The sequence below is a fragment of the Acomys minous genome (assembly GCF_964271855.1).
Source record: "Acomys minous genome assembly, chromosome: 4".
NCBI classification, from domain to species: Eukaryota; Metazoa; Chordata; class Mammalia; order Rodentia; family Muridae; genus Acomys; species Acomys minous.
The window spans coordinates 50,082,494-50,105,981 of record NC_140486.1 but is presented as its reverse complement, the minus strand read 5'-3'; the positions used below and the strand labels follow the sequence as shown (position 1 = coordinate 50,105,981).

Here is a 23,488-nt window from a genome sequence, read left to right as displayed (position 1 = left end):
TTCATTATTTCTAATTGTGTGTCTGTGTGTGCACACCTGTGGGGGGAGGGGCAAAGAGGTCAAAGGCATAGGATCTTACTGGGACTGGAGTTACAGGCAGTTGTGAGCCACAAACACGGGTGTGGAGAACCAAACTCAGGTTCTATGTCAGAGCAGCATGCACTCTTAACCACTGAACCATCACTCCTGGCCCAGGAGGAAATGTTCTTAACTGGGTTAACTGATGTGGCAACATCCACTCTGACCTGCAGGGGTCTCTGGCTGCCACAGCCAGCAGAGTGATGATCCCTGGGAGACAACAAGGCAGTTTGGTTCAACACAACTCAGTAGCTGATGTTGGTTCAAACTTCTGGAGTCTGACCCCAGGTAGTTTATTTTAGGCGTGTTTAATTAAGCACAGCACAATTTGGTGAAAAGTTATTCTCGTGATAATTAACTCAATCCTGCATGCACAACAAAGCATACTGAATCTCTCTGAAGAACAAAGTAAGCTAAATACGTTATTAGATGTGACATCAAAACTCTTTGTAAAATCCAAAAAGATAGGTTCTACAGACTCAAAACAAATTTGGGATAAAGGTCTCGGGGAGAATCTCTCCAGCCACAACAGGTAGAGCAAAGGTCACCAGGCTATTAAACGTGTCAATTCCCAGCCTTCAGAGTAGACAACAGGTTACGCATTCCTTCCCGTGAAGGAGCCACCCTGTGTATTTAACATTCCAGGGTCCTCTAGAGCTTAGCTGTGAGCACGAAGACAATCTGTCTCACGATTTGGACCCTGAGCCATACAGCGGTGAAGAGTGAGCTAAGCATGTAAGCACGCATGTGTGCATGCACTTCTCTCTGTTCTGGACTGTAAATACGCTGTGACTAGTGACTTAGGTTTCTGTCTTGAATTCCCCAAAATAAAGAACTGTAATTCAAAATTATGAACCTTTCTCCTTTTTTGTTTTTTGTTTGTCTGGGTTTTTGTTTGTTTGTTTTTTGTTTTGTTTTGTTTTTTCTTTTTTTGGTTTTTCATGACAGGGTCTCTCTGTGTTAGCCTTGGCTGTCCTAGACTTGCTTTGTAGACCAGGCTGGCCTTGAACTCACAGCAATCCGCCTGCCTCTGCCTCTTGAGTGCTGGGATTAAAGGCGAGCACCACCATGCAAGACTCGAACCTTTCTCCTTTAAAGTTGCTCTCACCAGGGCAGTTTATCACAGCGACAGAAATTAAACTACCAGCTGCCAGTAGAATCTGGAGGAACTACAAGCCTAGGCTGAGGGAGGTTCCCCACTACTGGTTAGAAGGCTGTACGAGTGTGTCACGACTAGCTCCTCACAAGTCAAGAAGAGTCCATGACGTTCTCCATGAACCTGAGCACAGAGAAAGAAACCACTGTTGTTACTAACTTGAACTAGGAGGACTCATCATCTGAACAGCAGGCTATTATAATAAAATCCGTAAATGAAATGAAAAGTCGGAGGGCAGGATAGTCCCTCTTCAGACCATATGGAATTAAAACATGACGCTGTCTACTGTAGCTCAAGGCCAGCTGGGACAAGGATAAAGTACATCCTTGGTCAGAGAAAAAAGATTAGCACTGCAAGGATGGGTCTCCAAACTGACATCCAGCTAGGACCTGGAGATGCCTGTGCTGTAGAACGCTACAGAACACCAGCTGGGGCCCGGGCAAACTCCTCAGGAGTCTACAACCAACTGAGGAGCAAGCATCGTAAAAGCGTTCAGATTGGCGGTCTGCAGAGAGGCTAACTCAAGCACCTGGCACACAGCTCCGTAACTTTCATTCAGGATGCAGTCGGTGAAGACAGTGTGAGGTCAGAGTGTGAATATGTAAACAGGAAGAAGAATCACGGGGAAGGTACAGCTTCCCCTTTATAGATTGCCATTCCTTTCTGACAGCAAATGTACAGACTAGGATGTGCCTCAGCTGCAGTGGGCATCTGGCATGCACAAAGAAGCCATAGGCTTTGATCCCTGATATTGAAAAGATAGCAAGCCCCCCCCCCAAAAAAAACTGTTCCGTTCCTTCTACAGTGGAAACCCTTTGTTGAATTTCTATGTCTAAGAGTTTTCATGTATATCACTTTACTTAGCCGTCCTTTTAAGTAATGCTCCCATTGTAAGCAGTGGAAAACTGAGCCTAAGAGGTGAAAAACTTGCCCAAGGTCATAAGGCCAATAAGTGGTAGAATTTGCCACACTCAAAAACCCACTATGTCCTGCTCTAAAGAACTGTTCATTCAGGATGGAGAGGTGGCTCAGAGGTTAAGAGCACTGGCTGCTCTTCCAAAAGGTCCTGAGTTCAATTCCCAGCAACCATAAGGTGGCCCACAATCACCTATGAAATCTGGTGCCCTCTTCTGACATGCAGGCAGAATACTGTATAGATAATAAATAAATAAAACTTTAAAAGAGATTTTTTAAAAAAGAACTGTTGGCTCTAGAACTGTTCATTCCTCCACTGGGGAGGATGAAGCAGAAAGGTCACAAGTTTGAGGCCAACCTAGGCTACATAGTAAATTTGGGGCTACCAAGGAGAAATCATGTCTTTTTTTAAAAAAACAAAACCATGGCCCGGTGTGGTGGTACACGCCTTTAATCCCAGCACTACGGAGGCAGAGGCTGGTAGATCACTGGGAGTTTGAGGCTAGCCTGGTCTATAAATTGAGTTCAGGACAGCAGAGAAACCTTGTCTCAAAAAAAAAAACCAAAAAACAAAACAAAACAAAAAAAACTATTTAATTCATGGGAAGATTTACCAGTATCAAGGTTTTATAGCCATGTGCCATTTAGAGTTTTTAGGGGGGGGCGGGGGAGAAAAGAAATAGTGTCAGATGTTAATGAGACTGATCTCTGAAAACAATTTCTGGGTATGGATTTTTCAAAACTGCTTTGGACAGTAGCCATACCACATAGATGATGCCTGCCCGCGGCCCCCGAAGCCCACACCTACACAGCCTCTGAGAGGAGAGCAACTGGAGGTTCTAGTGTGTTTGCTATTTTGAATCCATTTTGTTATTTTTCAGTTTCACTTAATTGGCCTTTTTCCCTGTCATGAGACACATCCCAGCTCAAAGTTGGCCTCAGTAGAGATGAAACAGCCTTCAAAAAAAACAACAGGAAAGAGGAAGAAAACAACGTTAAATACCGTGCAATTTTTATTTCTGAGCTGTCATGTGCCTCCTAACACACTCCCCATGGCCATTATCAGTAAAATATTCGGTCTTTTCTATTGCCAGTTACCCTGAAACAGCACAAGGATCAAATTTACTACCTGAAAAAAAAAAGTTATGAAAAGAAAGGTTATGCTCAAGCTGATAATGGCAGCACATTCCAAGTGTCCAAAAGCCAAGCCCCAGTGGTCAATTTCTGACCCATGTAACACAAATAGCAATCCTAATATTACATATGGATTCCATTATTTTTATCTAATCTCTAAATCTGTCTAATTTTTTATCAGAAAAACATTTTGAGTGTAAAGCTTTAAAAAAAAGCCACTTTCTCTCTCTCTTTCTCTTTCTATCTCTCTCTCATACCCTCAAAACAAATATTGCTAGTATTTGTAAACACATCAGTTTCTTCTCTTAGCAAACATGGAGGATTCGGTTTTTTCCTGCCTATCATGGGTTAACCTAATCATTCTTTCAAAGCACTTTGCAGTATTGTTTTGTTCTGAGGTGGGAGACGCCAGCTGAATTTGAATGCAAGCCAGGCATTATACATTTTAGAAACTGATCCTACATATGGGTCATAGATTCTATACATAGATGGGCTAGAGCTTTCAAGGCCAAACTGGAACTCTGAGTAGCTACAGTGTAGCTATGTGTAGGATGTAACCATGTGTAGTTCTGTGTAGGACAACGAAACGTCTGATGCTCCTGCTTCCAGTCCTTGGTGCTGGGATTACAGGCGCACACTATCGTGTATACACCTGGCTTATGCGATGCTAGGGATTGAATCCGGGGCTCATCAATTAAGATACAGCTCCACCCCTCATCAATATATATTTAAGGGTATTTAACGGTGCAGGTCCCTACTGCTTTCTCAACTGTTGGGCATGTCGGGAATGCAGTCCTTTCCATCAAAAGGATTCTGGGGCCACGAGATTGGGAACACCTGAGATGTGGGCAGCATGTGCCCACATCATACTTTAACCAAAGTTACTGGAGGAAGGCTGGAGACTAAGCACAAAGTAATCTGAAATCACAACAGAGTCCATAACCTTATAACCTGCGCGTCAAAGGCAAGTTTTACGTCTACCAGAGCCAAGGAAAACACACAAAAGACGACGTGGAATACCAAAGGCATAGGGCGCAATTTCTTACGTCAAGAGACTTGTTAGGTCTTGACCAATTACCAAAACGTCAACCCTAGAGGTGTCTTCACAGAGCATCACCAAATTCACCCCTTCTTTGGACAGCCGTGGGAAAACTGAGGCCGAAGCGGGAGAATAAAGAAAAGAAGGAAACTCAAAACAGATGTGCAGCTCAAAGCCACTGCCCCCTCTTCTGGCGTTGGAGGGGTCACTGCGTGGCTAAGTGGAAAATGACAAGAGCACAGCTTTGGGGGCAGCCAGCTAGGGCGCAGTTGGGACTTCTCGCCTGCGAGGCAGTGAGGTGGATGTGGTGGGACCCGAACACTGTGGGAAGGTGCGGAGAGCGCGGGAGGGAGGAGGCCGCTAACGGCAGCAGGCCCGCACGGCGCAGTCCACCCTGCGTCCCGCTTCCAGGGCCCGGCGCCCCCACCTCCCCTACCTTCGGCTTCCCACCGCAGCCGAGGGGCAGACACAAGCCCCACAATTCCAGGCGGCTGCAGCGGCAACCAGCTCCTCGTGCGCAAACGCGGTGGCCCGGCAGCCTCCACCTGAATGCGCGTGGCTATTACGTCATCCCCAAGCTTGCCCAATGGTAACCTGCCAGAACAGCCTCCGGCGGCTCTCCACCCCCACGCGGCATTGTTAGCCCCGCCTTCCTCGGCTGCTAAGCCCCGCCCTTAGCGTCTTCCTCCGCAGACATGCTGAAGTTCGTTCATGTCCGTCCGCTGGGAGCAGTATCTAAAAAGAGATACCCGTGGGCCTAGTCTTGTTTCCCACCCAGTTTCTTGTTTAATTTCCCAAGATCGTAATTTCTTTCTAGCGTAAGGATCTTCAGAAAGAAACCGGAGTAGGTGGGAGGTAAATATAAATCACGATGTTATGACTCAGTTTGCGACACGCATTGAATCTCAAGCAATAAATAGTCCTTTGAAAAAAGCCATGCAAAATAGAGCACCTGTAAGTCACTCGCTTTATGTAACTGTGGTTTTAGTACGTTTTTAAAATGATAAATCATCTTAAAGATAAATAGGCCACTTACTAACCCCACCCACCCACCCATGACAGGGTTTCTCTGTGTAGCCTTGGCTCTCCTGGACTCATTTTGCAGACCAGGCTAGCCTAGAGCTCACAGAGATCGGCCTGCCTGGTCTGGGCTTACAGGTTTGTAAACCCACCGCTCCGGGCTATCGACTGCATTTCTAACCCTGCCATACCACTGAATGTATACTTGCCGAGTAATTCACATACAGAATAATTTCACAAGATTAGAATTGCTGTCCTCTTTTCTCACAAAGAGAGAGAGAGAGCAAAGCTCAAAAGGGATGTTCTAGTTTGCTTTCTGTTGCTGTGAGAAAAGACTAACCGAAAGCAACAGGTCAGGAACGTGGGCAGGAGCTGAAGCGAAGACCACTGAGAAATGTCGCTTACTGTCTTCCTGCCTCTGGTTTGCTTGGCTCCCTTTCTTACACAGCACGGGCCGGCCTTCCCAGGATTGGTACTGCCCACTGCGGTCTGGGCCCTTCTTCAAGTACCAATCCAGAAAGTGCCCAACAGACATGCCCAACGGCCAGTCTACCTATACCGGAGGCAGTTACCTACTGAGGTTCCTCCTTCCTGGGTGTGTCAAGTTGGCAACGTTAACTGAAGCTAACTATGGCAGGATAAAGGATTTACGCAAGGTCGTAGAATGAAAATGGTAGACGTGGGGATTCAGAGTCGATGGGTCACCTCCAAAGTCATGTTTTCTAAGATTCACTTTTTATTTCATTTGAATTGCTGTTTTGCTGCTATGTGTGTCTGTGTGAGGGTGTTACAGTCAGGTGTGAGCTGCCATGTGGGTGCTAGGAATTGAGCCCAGGTCCTCCAAAAGAGCAGCCGGTACCCTTAACTGCTGAGCCATCTCTCCAGCCCCATATAGTCATGTTTTCTTACTACTGTAGCACATATAGAGAGACCCATGAAACTTGACTAGTAAAATAGTTATTTCTGGAATTCCTGCCCCCTCTTTGTACATTAGGTGAGCTACCAGCTTTTTAGTTCACCTTCTTAATTATGTTTATGTCGAGCAGGTGGGAAAGCTTTGGTCAGTAGTGAAGGAAGGAGAGTGAGCTCCCGCGCCGTAGCTGAATCAGTAGCACCAGTTAACGAGGAAGGATAAATCGATTTCTTGGATTCCAGATAGGAAAGAACACTGGACAGCATACTCTCCTACGGCATACCCAGGAGAGTGGTGGGAGGAGGTGGACCCAGGGATAATTCTAGCTTGTGTGTCACTGCTCTCCTAGCTCAAAAATGCACTTAAAGTTAGTAATAATGTATTACATTCCAGCACTTAGGAGGCTGAGGGAGTAGCCCGACAGGTCTGAGATCAGTCTGAGCTACACAGCGAGACCCTATCTCCTGAAAAACAAAAACAAAACACACACACAAAAAAAACTGCATTTGATGTTCCTATCCTATCAATAGCCGCTGAGCAGCACATACACCGTAGAGCACCTGCTGCTCACCCCGCCAATTATATGGCCAAGTGGGAGCCAGGACTACTCAGCACCTCCAGGGATGTGACAGTTGCTCTCCGTCGTCAGCTTCGAATGACTTAGAGTCACCAGGCTGATGGATGTATCGCTAACGGGGTTTAGAGTGAGAAGACGCACTGTGGATAAGGGCAGGGAGCTCAAACTGAACGCAAAGGCAAGGGTGGGAACAACAGGGGCGTTCCTCTCTTTCTGCTTCCCAGATGGAGACAAAGTATGACCAGCCTCCTCATGTTCCCATTGCACGGCCACCATGACGGATAGCCAACTGCAAGTCAGAATCAGGCCTTTCATCCTTCACCTGCTTTCATCAGGTGCTTGTCTCAGCGATGGAAAACAGTAAGGATGCAGGGGAATATATTTGTTTGTTTGTGTCTTTATGCCTTTGTCTTTGTGAGACAGGGTCTCACTTTATAGCCCTGACAAAGACTGGTACTCACTTTGTATGCAGTCTAGCTTTGAATTTACAGTCCTCCTGCCTCAGTCTTCAGAGAGGCTGGAGAATATAGGCATGAAGCCACCACACGCAGCGTGAGGGAGCCTTACACCTCATTCCTCAAATCCTGCTGCCAGGAATCCTATCTGTCTGTGTTCTAGACTTTTGGTGCGCTTGAGTGTGAGCATCAAGCTATACGTCAGCCATGGCCGTGTGGAAATGCAGCTGTACGTGAAACGATTCTTCTGGGTTCTTAAGCTCAAAGAGCTCAGGGTCAAGGAAAAAACACAAACGTGTAAAGGGATCAAGTCCGAACCACCAGCAAGTACCATTTTACAACAATATTAACAAAGAGCTCAAATGCATTCCGCTTTAGTCATACTGCAGTTGTTCAAAATCCCTTTCCTATTTTTTTTTAAATATTTATTTTGCTGGGCATTGATAGGTGGTGCACACCTTTAATCTCAACGCTCAGGAGGCAGAGGCAAGTAAATCGTGAGTTTGAGGCCAGCCTGGTCTACATAGTGAGTTCCAGGACAGTCAGGGGTAAAGAGAGAGGCTGCCTCAAAAGTTTATTATATTTTCTTTTTTAAATTATGTGTGTATGTATCTGTGTGCCTGGGTATAGTATGTGCATGTGAGTGCAGTGCCCACGCAGGTTCAGAACTGGACTCCACAACTGCCCAGGCTGTACACGGAAGAGGGAGCTCAAGCCAAGGCACGGTAGAAACGAGCTGCCCTCTCCTCGGACTTGGGCACACAGGTGAAAGTCAAGAATTCTAGTCTCAGGCCATCAAGATGGCTCAGTGGGTAGAGCCACATGCTGCAGAGACTGGAGACCTGAGTTTGGTCCTGGGGGACTCCTGTGGGGGGAGGAGGAAACCAACCCCAGTAAGTTATCCTGTGGTGGCCAGTTTAGAAGTAGGGCCTAGTAAAGGGGATTGGGTGTTTGTTTGTTTGTTTGTTTGTTTGTTTGTTTTGAGATAGGGTTTCTCTGTGTAGCCTTGGCTATCCTGGACTCACTTTGTAGACCAGGCTGGCCTCAAACTCATAGAGATCCACCTGCCTCTGCCTCCCAAGTGCTGGGATTAAAGGCGTGCGCCACCACTCCCGGCTAATAAATGTTTATTATTGGCTAATTATTATTACTGAGGTATTTTCTAACCCGCTATCACCCACTGAAAACACGGACACCTGATATATTTTAGACTAAGGCAAGGGGCAAGGCGGGTGTTACCTCCTAAGCTGTTCTTCTCTATCTGCCAGTCTCCATCCCATCCCATCGGCTTCTAATAATTTCTATCTGGCCACCTCCCATCCAGAATCCCAGACACTTGCTAATGTTCTCCATCTCTTCCCATGAGGAACTTCAGAATTCCTCTTCTGGGCCCATGTGGCTCTTTTCTTATCCCATGGCGATCTCTTCCTCCTTCTTCCTCCATCCCATCTTTTCTCCCCCAAGATCCCCCCTGCCCTCTCCAAAGCCCTTGAACCTTAGCCACGCCTATCTCATTGCCCAGGTGTGTCTGCTTTTTATTGGTCAAACAGGAATAAATTGTTAGGCCAGGTTACAAGTAGCGGTACTTGGGGCACAGTAAAAGACATCAAGCAGTAATTAGCATCAAAATCCATCAGACCAGCTGCCAACATTATCCTGACCTGCAGAGGCGTGAGTGGCCTTCGCATGGCCACAGGCATGTGCACATACACACAAATAAATGAATAAAGGAAATTAAGATTAAAGTATAGCCAAGTGTCTGTTTAATTCTGGTTCCTATACCCAGGCCCCAGTGACTGCATTGCTAACAGCCTCAAAGGCAAAACAGGGGGATGGATGAAACAAGACGGTGTTTTGAGTCCTTTTGAAAGGGGTATGAAAGTGTCTTGATGGCAGGCTCCTGTCCACCAGAGGAAGGTCAGTAAATATAAACTGCACTAGCTCTCAGCAAAATAGGCCTTTCTGGTTCAAAGGGAACACACACACACACACAGAGAGAGAGAGAGAGAGAGAGAGAGAGAGAGAGAGAGAGAGAGAGAGAGAAAGAGAGAGAGAGAGATCTCCAGAAGACAGACAAGATTTCAAAGTATTTCTCACCAAACAGCATCACACCAAGATTGAAGCAAAGCTCCAAGAACCGCAGCTCTGTCGGCAGAAGGACTTCAGCCACACATCTATTTGTGTACACAGACATCTGACAAAACACACTGCCTACAGGCACCCACAGGGGCCTGGAACTGCAAGAGTAGGAATTGCACATTCCTAGGGCAGACATAGCATTAATGAGCCTGTTCAGGTTACTCGTTGCTACATAACAAAGCATCCTCCAACTTAGTCTCTGTCTCTGTCTCTGTCTCTGTCTCTGTCTCTGTCTCTGTCTCTGTCTGCCTGCCTGCCACCTGTCTCTCTCTCTGCCTCACCCTCTCTGTCTGTCTGTCTCTCTCTGTCTCTGTCTCTCTCTCTCTCTCTCTGCTTTTTCTTTTTTCTTTTTTCTTTTTTTCTATTTTTTTAGTTTTTCAAGACAGGGTTTCTCTGTATAGCCCTGGTTGCCTGGACTCACTTTGTAGAACAGGCTGGCCTCAAACTTTGAGAGATCCATCTGCTTCTGCCTCCCGAGTGCTGGGATTACAGGTGTGTGCCACCACTACCCAGCTCCGGACTTAGTCTCTCTCTCTCTCTCTCTCTCTCTCTCTCTCTCTCTCTCTCTCTCTCTCTCTTTAAAGGTTTATTTATTATTATGTATACAGTGTTCTGCCTGCATGTATACCTGCAGGCCAGAAGAGGGCATCATATCACATGATAGATGGTTGTGAGCCACCATATGGTTTCTGGGTAGTGAACTCAGGACCTTTGGAAGAATGGGCAGAGCTCTTAACCTCTGAGCCATTTCTCCAGGCCCCCACCCCCACCCCCTGACTTAGTCTCTTAAAACAATAATTTATTTAGCAGCTTGGGCAGGAGACAGCAGAGAAGCATCAACTCTACTCCATGCATTGGCAACCGGGTGGTGTGACAAAGACAAGCTGCTCAATCATAGGCTGGCAGTCGACACAGGCTGCAGGTCGGAATCTCAGCAGGTGCTGTCAGCCAGGACACCAACAAACCTCTCCATGTAGCTGCTTGCCCTCCTAAATCCATCTTCCGTTGCTATGACAGAGCACCACAGACTGGGTTATTTGTAATGTGTGGAAATGAATTTCACTTATGTTTCTGGAGGCTGGAAGGTCAAAATGAAGAGACAACATGCCGTGAGGACCTTCAGGATGCATCATTCCCGTAGCAGAAGGGCGAGTGAACATGTGTGAAAGGGCAAAGCAGGGGGGCTGGACTTGGCTTGTAACAACACACTCTAGTGTAACTACCCCACTCCATCAATAAAAACATCAATAACTTCCTGTAGACCCCACCTCTTAATGCCATTACAGAGGCAAATAAGTTTCAACAGATAAGGACAAACATTCATGTCCTAGTGCCCTGCCTACGGATTATCAGCTGTTTTCCAAAACTAGCATTCCATCCAAACAAGGAATTAAAGGGCATGGCATCTTAGGGTCCAGCCTCAGAAGTTACACGGCACCACCTCTTCCATACAGTTTTCACTGAGAGAATCACAGAGGTCAAGGAGAAAGAGACCATCATCTCCCTGTGGTATCTGTGTCAACATCCTGTTGTCAAAAAACATGAAGAGACTAGCGGTGGTGGCAGTGGTGGCAGTGGCGCACACCTTTAATTCCAGCACTCAGGAGGCAGAGGCAGGCAGATCTCTGTCAATTCGAGGCCAGCCTGGTCTACAAAGTGAGTCTAGGACAGCCAAGGCTACACAGAGAAACCCTGTCTCAAATAAATAAACAAATAAATACATAAATAAAATAAAGTGTATTCTGCTTATTCTGGCTAGTTTTTATTGCCAACTTTAACACAATCTGGAATCACTTGGAGAGAGGGAAGCTCAATTAATAATTGCCTCTGTCAGATTGGCCTATGTCTGTGAGATTGTATTGATGCAAGAAAGCCCAGCCCAAGCCAGGCATGGTGGCGCACGTCTTTAATCTCAGCACTCGGGAGGCCGATCGCTGTGAGTTCGAGCCCAGCCCACTGTGGTACCATCCCTAGGTAGGCAGGCTTAGGATTTAGCTGAGCATGAACGGAGAACAAGCCAAAAGCAGCATCCCTCCATATTTTTTGCTTCGTTTCCACTTGAGTCCCTGCCCTGTCTTTTCTCAAGGCAAGACCCTGACCTTGAAGTGGAAGATGAAATTAACCCTCTCCTCCCCTAGTTGCTTGTGGCTGTAGTGTTTATCGCAGGAGCAGAGAAGCAAAGCTAGAACACTACTCTTGCAGAGGACCTTGAGTTTAGTCCCCAGCGCCCAATGTCAGTGGCATCCAAAGGCACTGCACTTATTTGCACAAACCCACACCCAGAAACTTGTATACATGTGTCTTAGTCAGGGTTTCTGTTGCTGTGACGAAGCACCATGACCAAAACGCAAGTTGGGGAGCCAAGGGCTTATTTGGCTAACGCTTCTACAGCACTGTCCGACACTGAAGGAAGTCAGGACAGGAGCTCACTCAGGGCAGGAATCCAGAGGCAGGGGCTGATGCAGAGGCCATGGAGGGATGCTGCTCACTGGCTTGCTCCCCATGTCTTGCTCAGCCTGCTTTCTTATAGAACCCAGGACCCTCAGCCCAGACATGGCACCATCCACAATGAGCTGGGCCCTCCCTCCCCCACTGAGCAATAATAAGGAAAATGCAAGCCAGCTGTGGTAATACATGCTTTTAACCCAAGCTGCATTTCTGAGAGTTCAAGGCCAGGCTGGTCTACAGAGTAAGTTTCAGGACAGCCAGGGCTATGCAAAGAAACCATGCCAAAGGAAGGAAGGAAGGAAGGAAGGAAGGAGGAAGGAGGAAGGAAAGAAAGGGAAATGCCTTACAGTCAGATCTTATGGGGGCATTTTCTCAATTGAGCTTCCCTCCTTTCAGATAACTCTAGCTTCTGTCAAGTTGACATTAAGCTGTCAAGCACAACACATAATTAAAAGTAAAAATAAATCTTAAAAAAAAAACAACTAGTCAGATCTAGGCAAGGAAGCACACACCCTTATAATCCCAGAACTTGGGAGGAGGCAGAGGCTGGGGGAAGGGGGAGGGGGAAGGGCGGTGTCCCTGCAAGTTCAAGGCCAACCTGGTCTACAAAGTGAGTGCAGGACAACCGAGGCTACACAAAGAAACCCTGTCTTGAAAAGCCAAAATAATAACAATAATAATAAGTCAGATGGTTGAACTCTGTGTTTCATATTTGGGGTGAACCAAGTTGATGATCACAATTCTGTAAAATTTTCTCCCAGCCACTCATCCATACCGCGAAAAAAAGCCCTAAAAAGCTGGCTGGGGCAGGCTGCTCTTTAGCTGTACCTGCCCCTTGGGTCAGTCTTTGACTAGCCTCCCACACGAGCCAAGATTGCATCTCCAGACAAGGGACTTCAGGAGACTAAACACCCCAGCACAGCTCAGGGTCAGCCAAGGCTACACAGAGGAACCCTGTCTCGGGGGGAACACTTGCGTCGCATGCACAGAGCTTGGGTTGATCTTCAGGGGAGAAAGGAGGAAGGGGAGAGGTGAGAGAGGGAGAGACTATGTTCATAGGAAGCATTCCACTCAGAGCCCGATACACAGTAAAATGCAAACTAACCTCAGACGTATGGGTACTTAGGAGGGGGGGGGCGAGATATGGACCCCACTTTACATAGCTACTTAACATTCCAAGTAACAATCTTACTTTCTGGCCTAAAGGCACAACACCCATTTCAGCTTTTGGGTTTTGTTTTGTTTTGGTTTGGTTTGGTTTGGTTTGGTTTGGTTTTTCGAGACAGGGTTGGTTTGAGACAGGCCTCGAACTCACAGTGATCTACCAGCCTCTGCCTCACGAGTGCTGGGATTACAGGCATGCACCACCACGCCTGGCTCCGTTCCAGGTTTTGTGGAAAGCTTGTATGACGGGGCATCACTTCAGGTAGACACACCTTCCCTCCAGAGACAGACAAATGAGGCCCAGAGGAAAATGTCTCTCAGAGGGAGGTCTTCACGGATCCAGGCTACCAGGAGTGGGCTAGAAGCAGCGCATCATTCTCATTTGTTTAGCTTTTGTGGCTTCCTACTTCCTCACAGCCTCCGCAGCGACACTCAGGGAGGGGAGTCGCTGGCACCGAGATCATTTTGGAATTGTGAGTCTCGTCGAACCGTGATTAGAGCCGCCACAGGGAAATAAATCTTCCTTGACTGGAGCTTGATGTAGAGCTATCGGAACTCGGCTTCACCGTCCTATCACGCGTTTCTCGGGAACAGGCTGGTGTATGCTGGGAAATGGAGCGAGGTTGAGGAGCAGGGGATTCAGAGCCTCTAGCCTTGTTTGCTCCGCACCCCAGGCAACGCTGACAACAATAACAACCTATCATTAAAGGGAACATTCCAGCTTACATATACAGCCTTCTCATATCCCTTATGTTGTTTAATTCTGCGAGGTGCAGGTTTTATTGCTCTTCGTTAGGCATAACGGGAACCCAAGTTCTGATGTGCTGATACAGCGCGGTGCTGGGCACAGGGCAGATTAGAATGGTAGCACGCACGCAGTGCTCCCTAAGGCTCCAAGTAGACCTCAGCCTAGCTTTAACTCAAAATCTAATTCTTTTTGTATTAAAATGAGTCCGATTCCACCCATCCGAGTTCATGCCCCAGTTGATAGGCTGTGAACCAGGGATCCAGGGGTGAACGAACATCCTGAGACCTGAGGTAAAGATGGCCTCGAGTTCCTCGCCACCCTATTCATGCAAAGGTGAGGTTTATTTCTCTTTGTTTTTCCCTAACCCTTTTCTATCTCCAAGTGGTTGTAAAACAAAATAAAGAAAAATAAAGTATGTGATAGAGATTGCACATGGACCAAAAAGCTGGAAATATTTACGACCTGGATCTCTTTTGAAATAGTTTGAATCTATGCTGACCTGTGACCCACAGAGTACAGATGAGGTGATGCCGTCCCAGTATAAGTCCAGCCTAAGACTTGCCTTAGCTGTTCTGTAATAACTGCAACCACCCTGATAGAGAGACCGACCGTGCTCAAAGGAAGAGGGACCCCACTGAGTCCACCCTTCCAGGCACACAGCCAAGACCCAGGTACGTGAATGAGGCTGGAGAGGTCCAAAGCTCCAGACACCACTCTCCAGCCGTGCACACCCAAGAGATCAGTCAGCACCACAGAGAGCGAGATGATTAGCCAGACAAACCCTGTCCTGGGTTCCCGACTCATGGAACTGTGGGGTGTTTGCTTTAATACATAGGGCAACAAGCTATTTCAAAAAAGTGAGTCCAGGTCAGCCAGGGTTGTTACACAGAGAAACCCTATCTGGAAAAACAAAAACAAAAAAAGACCTCATAGATATTATAAGAATGTTTTTGTTTTAATCCCAGGTGTGGAGATATGGGGCTGCTTTGCAGCAGCTGACTATGATTTCCTGGTGCTCTTGTAGGGGCATGATTTTGCCAGCTGCAGAGAGTTTCTATAATTGTGTGATGTTTGGAATTCTGGGCACTTTTCAGAGGGTATATAAATGCTAGGACCCCAAAAGATGTGTTGGGGGGGTTGGTGGGTGGTTGGGTGGTTGAGTGGTGGGTTGGTGGGTGGGTGGGTGGTTGATGCTTGGTTGATGCTTGCTTGGTGATTGGTTGGTTGGTTGGTTGGTTGGTTGGTTGGTTGGTGGTTGGCTGGTTGGCTGGGGTTGCTATTGGTTGCTAATGGTCACAGTTTGTTAAGCGGTCATGTGCAAAGAGGAAAGAAGAAGAAGAAGAAGAAGAAGAAGAAGAAGAAGAAGAAGAAGAAGAAGAAGAAGAAGAAGAAGAAGAAGAAGAAGGAGAAGAAGAAGAAGAAATTAGATATCCTGACAATTAAGATCAAACTTGCCCCCAAGGAGCTGGAGGCCCCTATTGAGCAGGAAGCAGTCTAACAGTAACATCACCCCCTTTCCAACCCCTGACTTTATTCAGGGATCGCTTTCTTTTCCTCTCTATCACTTTTTCTCTCTTATCTAGTGTTAGGGGCTGAAAGGGAAGAAGAAAGGGGTGGAGAAGGGTGGAAGAAAGAAGAACCCACAAAGTAGGAAATGCCAATTACACGTCCTTTCTCATTTTTCTCATTTGATTTTAATTATACACATGCTCAGTTGTGCCTAAGAGGGTAAGTAGGGAATTCTCCCTAAAAGTTCACATTAAAGGACACAGCTTGCCTTATGGCACATGCACCCAAAACCAATCTAAGCCAGATCAGCACCCCCATCTTCATACCTGGATAGAATAGAGTGTGTCTTGGTCTTTTGGTGGTTAGGGTAAAGAGAAACATGTTCCACTCTTTGGAGTAGAGTCTGTATGCACCTTGATACAGGCAGGGATCTTGGGTTGAAAACATGTTGCTGGGTGCATTGTTTGGACCAGGTGTACATGAGAGAGAGAGAGAGAGAGAGAGAGAGAGAGAGAGAGAGAGAGAGTGTGTGTGTGTGTGTGTGTGTGTGTGTGTGTGTGTGTAGTGAGTGTGGGTAAGAGAGATGGCTTACCAGTTAAGAGCATTGGCTGCTCTTCCAGAGGACAAGAGTTTGATTTACACTACCCACATGACTGCCCAAAATTGTAACTCCAGTTCCAGGGGATCCATTGACCTCTTTCAGCATCCATGAGCAGTGTTTGCAGATGCTATGCATACATAAAAAAGCTAAACACTCATACACATAAAATAAATCTGTAATGTTTTTAAAAATGAAAAAAAAAATAGGATATGGGCTTCTGAGATGGCTCCGTCGGTAAAGACATTTACTACTAAGCTGATGACAACCTGAGTTTGAACCTCAGGACCCACAGGATAGAAAGAGAGAACAGACCCCCTACAAATACCCATACACAAACACACACACAATTAGATAAACAAATGTAATTTTAAAAAAACCAATGCAGACATCTTTCTAAAGAAAGGAAGGGGAGGGGGGGCGTGGGGAGGGGGTACGAAGCACAAGCCAAATAGAGCCCTAGGCTGCTAAGCTATTCCCTGTGCTTGTCTGCCTCGGTCACAGAGCTCCAATATAGCCAGGCCTAGATGGCTTGCCATGTCTTGTCCTCAGCTGAGCTGAATAAGTCAGCCTCATTCTGCACATAGCAAGACAGGTCGACACATCTATCTCCAATATCCTCTTAGGCGGCATTATACAAGAAAAGAGTTCGTGTGCTCCTCTCACAGTTCTCATGGGCGGCACGGAGTCTCTCCTGTGTTGTGGCCGTTATTTAGCTTTCTGACGTTGAGGTATAATTCTCGTACCATTAAATTAATCTTTTTCAAGTTCAGAATTCAATCCAGATATAATGGTACATGCTTATAGATCCAGCACCTGGGAAGCTGAGGCAGGAGGATTACAAGTAAAAAATAAAATGAAATAAAATATGTAGCTGGGCATGTGGGGTTTGCTTAAAACCCAGCGCTCAGAAGGACGATCCGCAGCGCAAAGCAAGTCTGCTCTGCATTGTGAGTTCTGGGCCAAACTATGTACCAAGACTTTGTCCTCTCCACCTAAAGAAATAAAATATGTAACTGAATTGTTTTTAGCATCTTTACAGTGTTGCAAACATACCATTAATTCCAAAATATTTTTGTTACCCAAGAAGGGAAATTGTCTTTTCAAGACAGGGTTTCTCTGTGTAGCCCTGGCTGTTAGGGACTCGCTTTGTAGACCAGGCTGGCCTCGAACTCACAGAGATCCACCTGCCTCTGCCTCCCAAGTGCTGGGATTAAAGGTGTGCGCCACCCACTGCCCGGCTGGTAGTTCTCTTGTTTTGCCAATGATCTACATACTCTAGGCTAGCAGGTGGGAGAGCTTCCTGGCCATATATGTCTCCCATCTAGTCACAGGAATGCTGGACTTACTCACAGGCCATTGACTTCCATGTTTAACTGAGTTCTAGAATCTGAAATCATGTTGTCAGGCTTTCATGGCAAACACTTTTACCTGCTGAGCAATCCACCAGCCTCCGAAGAGAAACTGTGCTCCTCCATAGAAGCCACGTCCACCCCCTCTTCCTCCCATCCCCAACAGCCACTAATGTATTTCCTGTCTGCCTAAATTTGTCAGCTTTATCTAGACAAATGGAATCATATAGTAGCCAAAGCAAGCCTTGGACTTTCCAAACTCCTACAGCAATCTCCTGAGTGCCTGGGAATAGCAGCCTGTGCCACCAGGCCCAGTTAGACCTAATAGATTTAAACGTGATTGACGTAAACATGAATTATACACTCTGCTTCTGGTGCAGAGGAGACAGTTGGTTTCACTTACTAGAACCACAAAGGCTGGAGGAGGAATTACGATTCACGATTCACCGGGGAGAAGTGGGATACAGCCACCAGGTAGACGGCGCAGTGCTCTCTGCAGCAAACCCATAGGTGGCCGTTACAAATATCTACATTATTGAATGCGGGAGCCAGGCATTGCGTCAAATATACATGCTATTTCATTTAGCCTTCACTGCAACCCGATGGAGGTTGTACTCTCCCTGCCTTAGAGATGGGAAATGGAGCTTGAGAAAAATTGAAAAGGTCGCCCAAGTTAATACAGATAGGCAGTCGTGTTTTTACCCAGAGCTGACTGCCAAGTGTCCAAGAAGAAAAAAATTAATAATTTTAGAGTTGTATTAAAAATACATCCGCTAGAAGCCCTTTTATTTTTGTGTGCTCAATATCAACAGGGAAGAGCCTGCGTGACCAGAAATTTCCTTTCACACCAAGAAGGAAAAAAAAAAATTAAAAAAAAAAAAAAGGAGGGGGGGAAGTTTATAATGGGAAGAGAGGGGAAAAAAACCCGTTGACAGTTTTTTCCTTTAGATTTCCAAGTAAGCGTCGAGATGTTGTCAGTTACCGCATCACTGGCATGAGATTAAATAGCTATATTTCTCCCAAGTCTCGCTTCTTCTTGTGCCGCCTATCTGTTCTAACAGGCCTAGAAACTCAGCTTTCAGCCACATTCTGTGGGGGATGCGGGGGACCAGCAAGTGCAGAGCGCCACACCATGCTCTTAGCCTCCCTCCTGCGGCTACGATTTACAGGCCCTCGTCACTTGAGCTCTTCCTTGGTCCTTATGGGATCCCTGACCACCCATTCTCTGCTCCTCTAGACAAGAGCCCAGCTGGTGTGTGATGTGATGGGGGTTGGAGAATCAGATGAGGTAAGGGACTTGAAAGGCTCTATGACACCAAATTCCCTCGCCTCTGTCCTCGGCAATTCCCCAAAAGCTTTTGGGGTACGATGGTAGAATAACTGTGTATTAAACTTCCTGCCATGTTAAACTTAATGCTAAGCTTCAGGCTTACAGCATCACACTGACTCCTCCTTGAGAGACACCCCCTTCCTGCCACGCCCTCCTCTACAAGACATACACGTCTCCACCAAAGCAACTTGAATCCCAAGCTTTTGAGAGATTTACTGTCAGTACTGCAGACAAATAAGTGAATAACCAGCAGTTGATTCTAAAGACAGGATGCTCATTTGCATGAGTAGTTGTGCCTCATTTGCATTATATTTGCATGGTATTTGCATATCATATCCACCCTGTCAGAATGTATATAAATCCTTTATACTTTCACTTTTTTTTTTTCTAAAAAGGTCTACGCCCCCACATCCTACCCAGACTGTCTGGTAAAATTACAGGTTGAATCTTCCTAGTTTGATTGTAAAGAGCTTATGTGTCATATTGTGAAGATTTCTAACTGTGACAATCCACAGGGATCTCAGAACCTCATTTGATAAATCTCACTCAAATAAATAAGCAAATAAAAATTTAAAAGCAGGGCATGGTGATACATGCCTGTAATCTAGGCATTCAGGAGGGAGAGGCAGATGAAACATCATGAATTCAAGACCATCCTGGCCTACATAGAGAGTTTGAAGCCAGGTTGAACTACATAAGAGACCCTGCCTTTAAAAAAAAAAATCAGTAATACAATTTAGTATTGCTATGATAGTGTGTGCCTGTAATCCTAGCAAGCAGGAATCTGGGCCAGGAGCATTGTGAATTTTAGGGCAGCCCGGGGCGTGTAGTCTTTTTTGAGATGTTTATATTACACTTATGGATGGATGATAGATGGATGGATACATGCATGCATGCATGTATATACCACAGTAAGCATGTGGAGGTCAGACAATTTGTGAGAATCACATCTCTCCTTCTATCATTTGGGTCCCAGAGATCAAACTTGAATGCCTTTACCAAGACCCATCTTGGAAGCCTAATATATAGTCTTTTCTTGTGACATGATCTCACTATGTAGCACAGCTGTCTTCATATTCTCAACCATTCTGCCTTAAGTACTGGGATTACAGATGTGTGCCCTTATGCTGGATGGGGGGACCACATTATAATTGCCAAACCTGTTTGTTCTAAATGCAGAGGATGTATCTATGAACAATGAAATAAAAATAATTACATCATTAAAACCGAAATGCTGTCACTTCAAAAAATCATTTGACACATCCAATCAATAAGTACAGGTATGGTCCATGACTGTAATCCCAGTACTTGAGGGGTAAGAGCAAGATGGGGAGTTCAAGGCCAACCATAGGTGGGATAAACCTCTCCCACAGAGTTGTCCTCTGACTGCCACACAGGTGCCTTGACACATTCAAGTATGCACACGTCTACATACGCATGCTTAAATGAATAAATAATGCTAAAACAAATTCAATCAAGGGGTGGCAGTGGTTTAGTATTTCTAGAAGAAATTCTGGGCCAGCTGTCCTCTACAATCTCGCTAGCAGACACCTAGAGAAGTGGAATGGGATTAACAGGATGATGAGCATTTTGGAGGTTTTTGTTTGGTTGGGTTTTTGTGGGATTTTTGTTTTTGTTTTCTTGTCTTCTGTATACATTTATGTCTACATGCCAGAAGAAGGCACCAGACCTCATTATAGATGGTTGTGAGCCACCATGTGGTTTCTGGGAATTGAACTCAGGACCTCTGGAAGAGCAGTCAGTGCTCTTAACCTCTGAGCCATCTCTCTAGCCCTGTTTTTGGTTTTTTGAGACAGGGTTTCCCTGTGTAGCCTTGGCTGTCCTAGACTTGCTTTGTAGACCAGGCTGGCCTTGAGCTCACAGAGATCCACCTGCCTCTGCCTCCCGAGTGCTGGGATTAAAGGCGTGGGCCACCATGCCCGGCTGTTTTGGAGGTGTTTGTTTTGTTTTGTTTTCCGTTCTTTGGAATGACTTCTTTCACAAAGCCCTACTAAGGACTACAAATGTTATATTTGTGGTTGTTTAGGCTTTTATAATTGGTATACAATGAACATTTAGATTTTTCTTCCAAAAACACAAAATGAAATACAGAATTGTTCTGGGTGGCATATTTGAAGTCCTTACTGACAGGCCTTTGATAGACATAATTGCCAACATGGACTCTCTCTGTTGCTCGGAGGCTTCTTTACGATGCCTGCTGCCTTTGTTGAAGAGTGTCTGTTCCCAGATCCCTCCCACGTTTATCTGGAACTAGATCACGTGTAGATAAATTGGAGAAAGCAAGCAAATGGTCCAGCGGGTAAATCTGCAGGCTCACTTGGAATATTGCATTATTTGCAGCTGGGAGGATGACTCATCAATTAACAACAGTAGGCCTTGCTCTTGCTGAGGACTCAAGTTCAGTTCCTAGCACCCACATCAGGCAGCGTTCCCAACCACTTACAACTCCACCTCCAGGGGATCTGACACCTCTGGCTTCCTCGGGCACCTGCGCTCTACACACGCACACACACACACACACACACACACCTCTACATACATGCAGGCGCATGCACACAGAGACACTTAAAAGTAGTCCAGCAGTAGTAGTGCACACCTTTAATCCCAGCACTTGAGAAGCAGAGGCAGATCTCTTGAGTTCAAGGCCAGCCTGGTCTGCAGAGTGAGTTGCAGGACAGCACAGCCAGGGCTACACAGAGAAACCCTGTTTGCAAACACCAAAAGAACAAAACAAAACAATCTTTTAAAAACTCATAAGAATAGCCGGGCGTGGTGGCGCACGCCTTTAATCCCAGCACTCGGGAGGCAGAGGCAGGCGGATCGCTGTGAGTTCGAGGCCAGCCTGGTCTACAAAGTGAGTCCAGGACAACCAAGGCTACACAGAGAAACCCTGTCTCAAAAAACCAAAAAAAAAAAAAAAAAAAAAAAAAAAACTCATAAGAATAAACATAAAATATAAAAGAAAAGAAAGATAAAGGGATGAAGGAGAGAAAGGAGAGAGAGAAAAGGAGGGAGGGAGGGAGAATAGATAGTTGAGGAAAACTCAGGGGAGTTGATAGAGAAATAGAGAGAATATAGAGCAGGAACTGGGAAATTTCCAAGAAAGTTGAGGCCCCAAAATAAGGAACCAGGTAGAGGCCAAGTCCAAAGAAATCTGGAAAGAAGTTGTTGTTAGTTCTGGATGTGGCCATACATATATGTAATCCCAAAACTTGGGATAAGGAGGCAATAGGATTGGGAGTTCAAGGCCAGCCTCAGCAATAACAAGTTCAAGGTCAGGTTAGGCTATCCAAAGCCTTTTCCTCAAAGCAAACAAAAGGACCTTCTAAGAATGGAAATAGGAAGCAGAGGCAGGCGGATCGCTGTGAGTTCGAGGCCAGCCTGGTCTACAAAGTGAGTCCAGGACAGCCAAGGCTACACAGAGAAACTCTGTCTCAAAAAAACAAAAAACAAAAACAAAAACAAAAAAAAAAAACAAGAAGGGGTGGGAGAGAACAGCAGAGAAGGGAGAGTCAGTGCCCTGGAAAGAACACCTAAGGGTATCCAGTGGCCTCAAGTTGAGAAGCAGAGGTGGGAGTATTGCCACAAAGTCAAGGTCAGCCAATAACAGCTACATAAAAGTCATTATGAAGAGCTGTTAAGCACACTATTTCCTGGCCTTTATTCCTACAATATTCTGATTCAGTAAGTGCAGAACAGAGCCCAGGGATCTTTCTTTTTAATAAGGGACTGAACTAATATTAAAGCACCGATTTGGAAAATTGTTGGCACTTTCTGATGAAGCTAAACTCTTTGACCGGCAAATTCACTCCTGTTTTACCCAGGGAGGGAGGAATATATGCCCACAAAAGGACGTGAAAGAGGATGCCCAATGCAGCATAATTCATAATAGCTAAAATTGGAAACAGCTCCAAGTGTCCATATATCAGGACAATGAAAGAGATTGTAAAGATTACCAAAAAGCAGTGATATGCCAGTGTCTGAGGAATCAGACACTGAAGCCAGCAGCCAGGACCCGGGGGTTTCCCCTGGCAGCCTGGAGGTAGGAGCTGAGAAAATGAACCTTGCCAGTGCTCGATTTAGAGTGGGAGGAACGAAATGAAAGGGTATAGAGGAAAGAGAGGAGGGTGTGGGAACGGAAGGAAGCAAAGGACCGTCTTCCCTTGAGAGCACATCTGCAACTCCCCAGTCCAGAGGTTTCCTTTAGCTCCACCTTATGTTTCAGCTGACCCACTTTGCACACCGGGATGGAGGCTTAACGGAGAGGAGAGGCGATGCTGAGGCAGCGTTGAGGATCAACAGCAGATTCATGGGAAGACAGGGTGGGTGACTTCGAGTCGCTGGGCAGGGGGCAAAGTTCCCAGTTTGTATGCCCGCCCCCCCCCCCGCCCCGCCCCGCCCCGCTATCCGGGCGTGAGGAGTTTGTCATCTGCAGGATATAGTAACTGGTGGGCTGAAAAATTCATTAGGCTGCTCCACATAAGAGGGAAAAAATGAGAGTTCTGTCTGAGCAGGTGTCAATGCTAACTCGGCAGGAGGCTAGGTGCTGATTTGAATGTGCCAATATCCTTTCCTTTCTCTCCCAGTCACAGCTGGTCCCAAGCTGCTCTCTGGGGAAGGGCATCAGACAAGCACAGTCTTGCAGGGATGCGAAGGAGGTTGTTCTTAAGGAGAGAAGTCCAGGAAAGGAGAGCGGAGGCGGCTCCGCCATTACAACTCCAACTTCACTTCCTCTGTCCCTGGAGACTCAGTGGAAGCCTAGGGGGGAAAAAAATTCCACACTTCTCAAAGGGTTGCTTTCCGGCTAGCCCCCCACCAAAGGCTTCCCCGTTAGTCCTCCAGCAGCCCCTGCAGTCCAAGTGTATAGTCATTTCTTACGTGTATGGAAGTGG

General features: G+C 46.2%; 1 protein-coding gene across 2 annotated transcripts in view; it reads right to left on the bottom strand.

The window, feature by feature from the left end:
* Positions 1 to 4,914, bottom strand: part of SIL1 (SIL1 nucleotide exchange factor) — a 228,937-nt gene extending 224,023 nt beyond the window's left edge. Inside the window, exon 1 of one of the 2 annotated variants that reach the window (XM_084780061.1) lies at positions 4,759 to 4,914. The gene's annotated coding sequence lies outside the window, so the exon portion shown is untranslated. The remainder of the gene's footprint in view (positions 1 to 4,758) is intronic. The other variant, XM_084780062.1, reaches the window with a different exon arrangement.
* Positions 4,915 to 23,488: the final 18,574 nt, after the last annotated feature.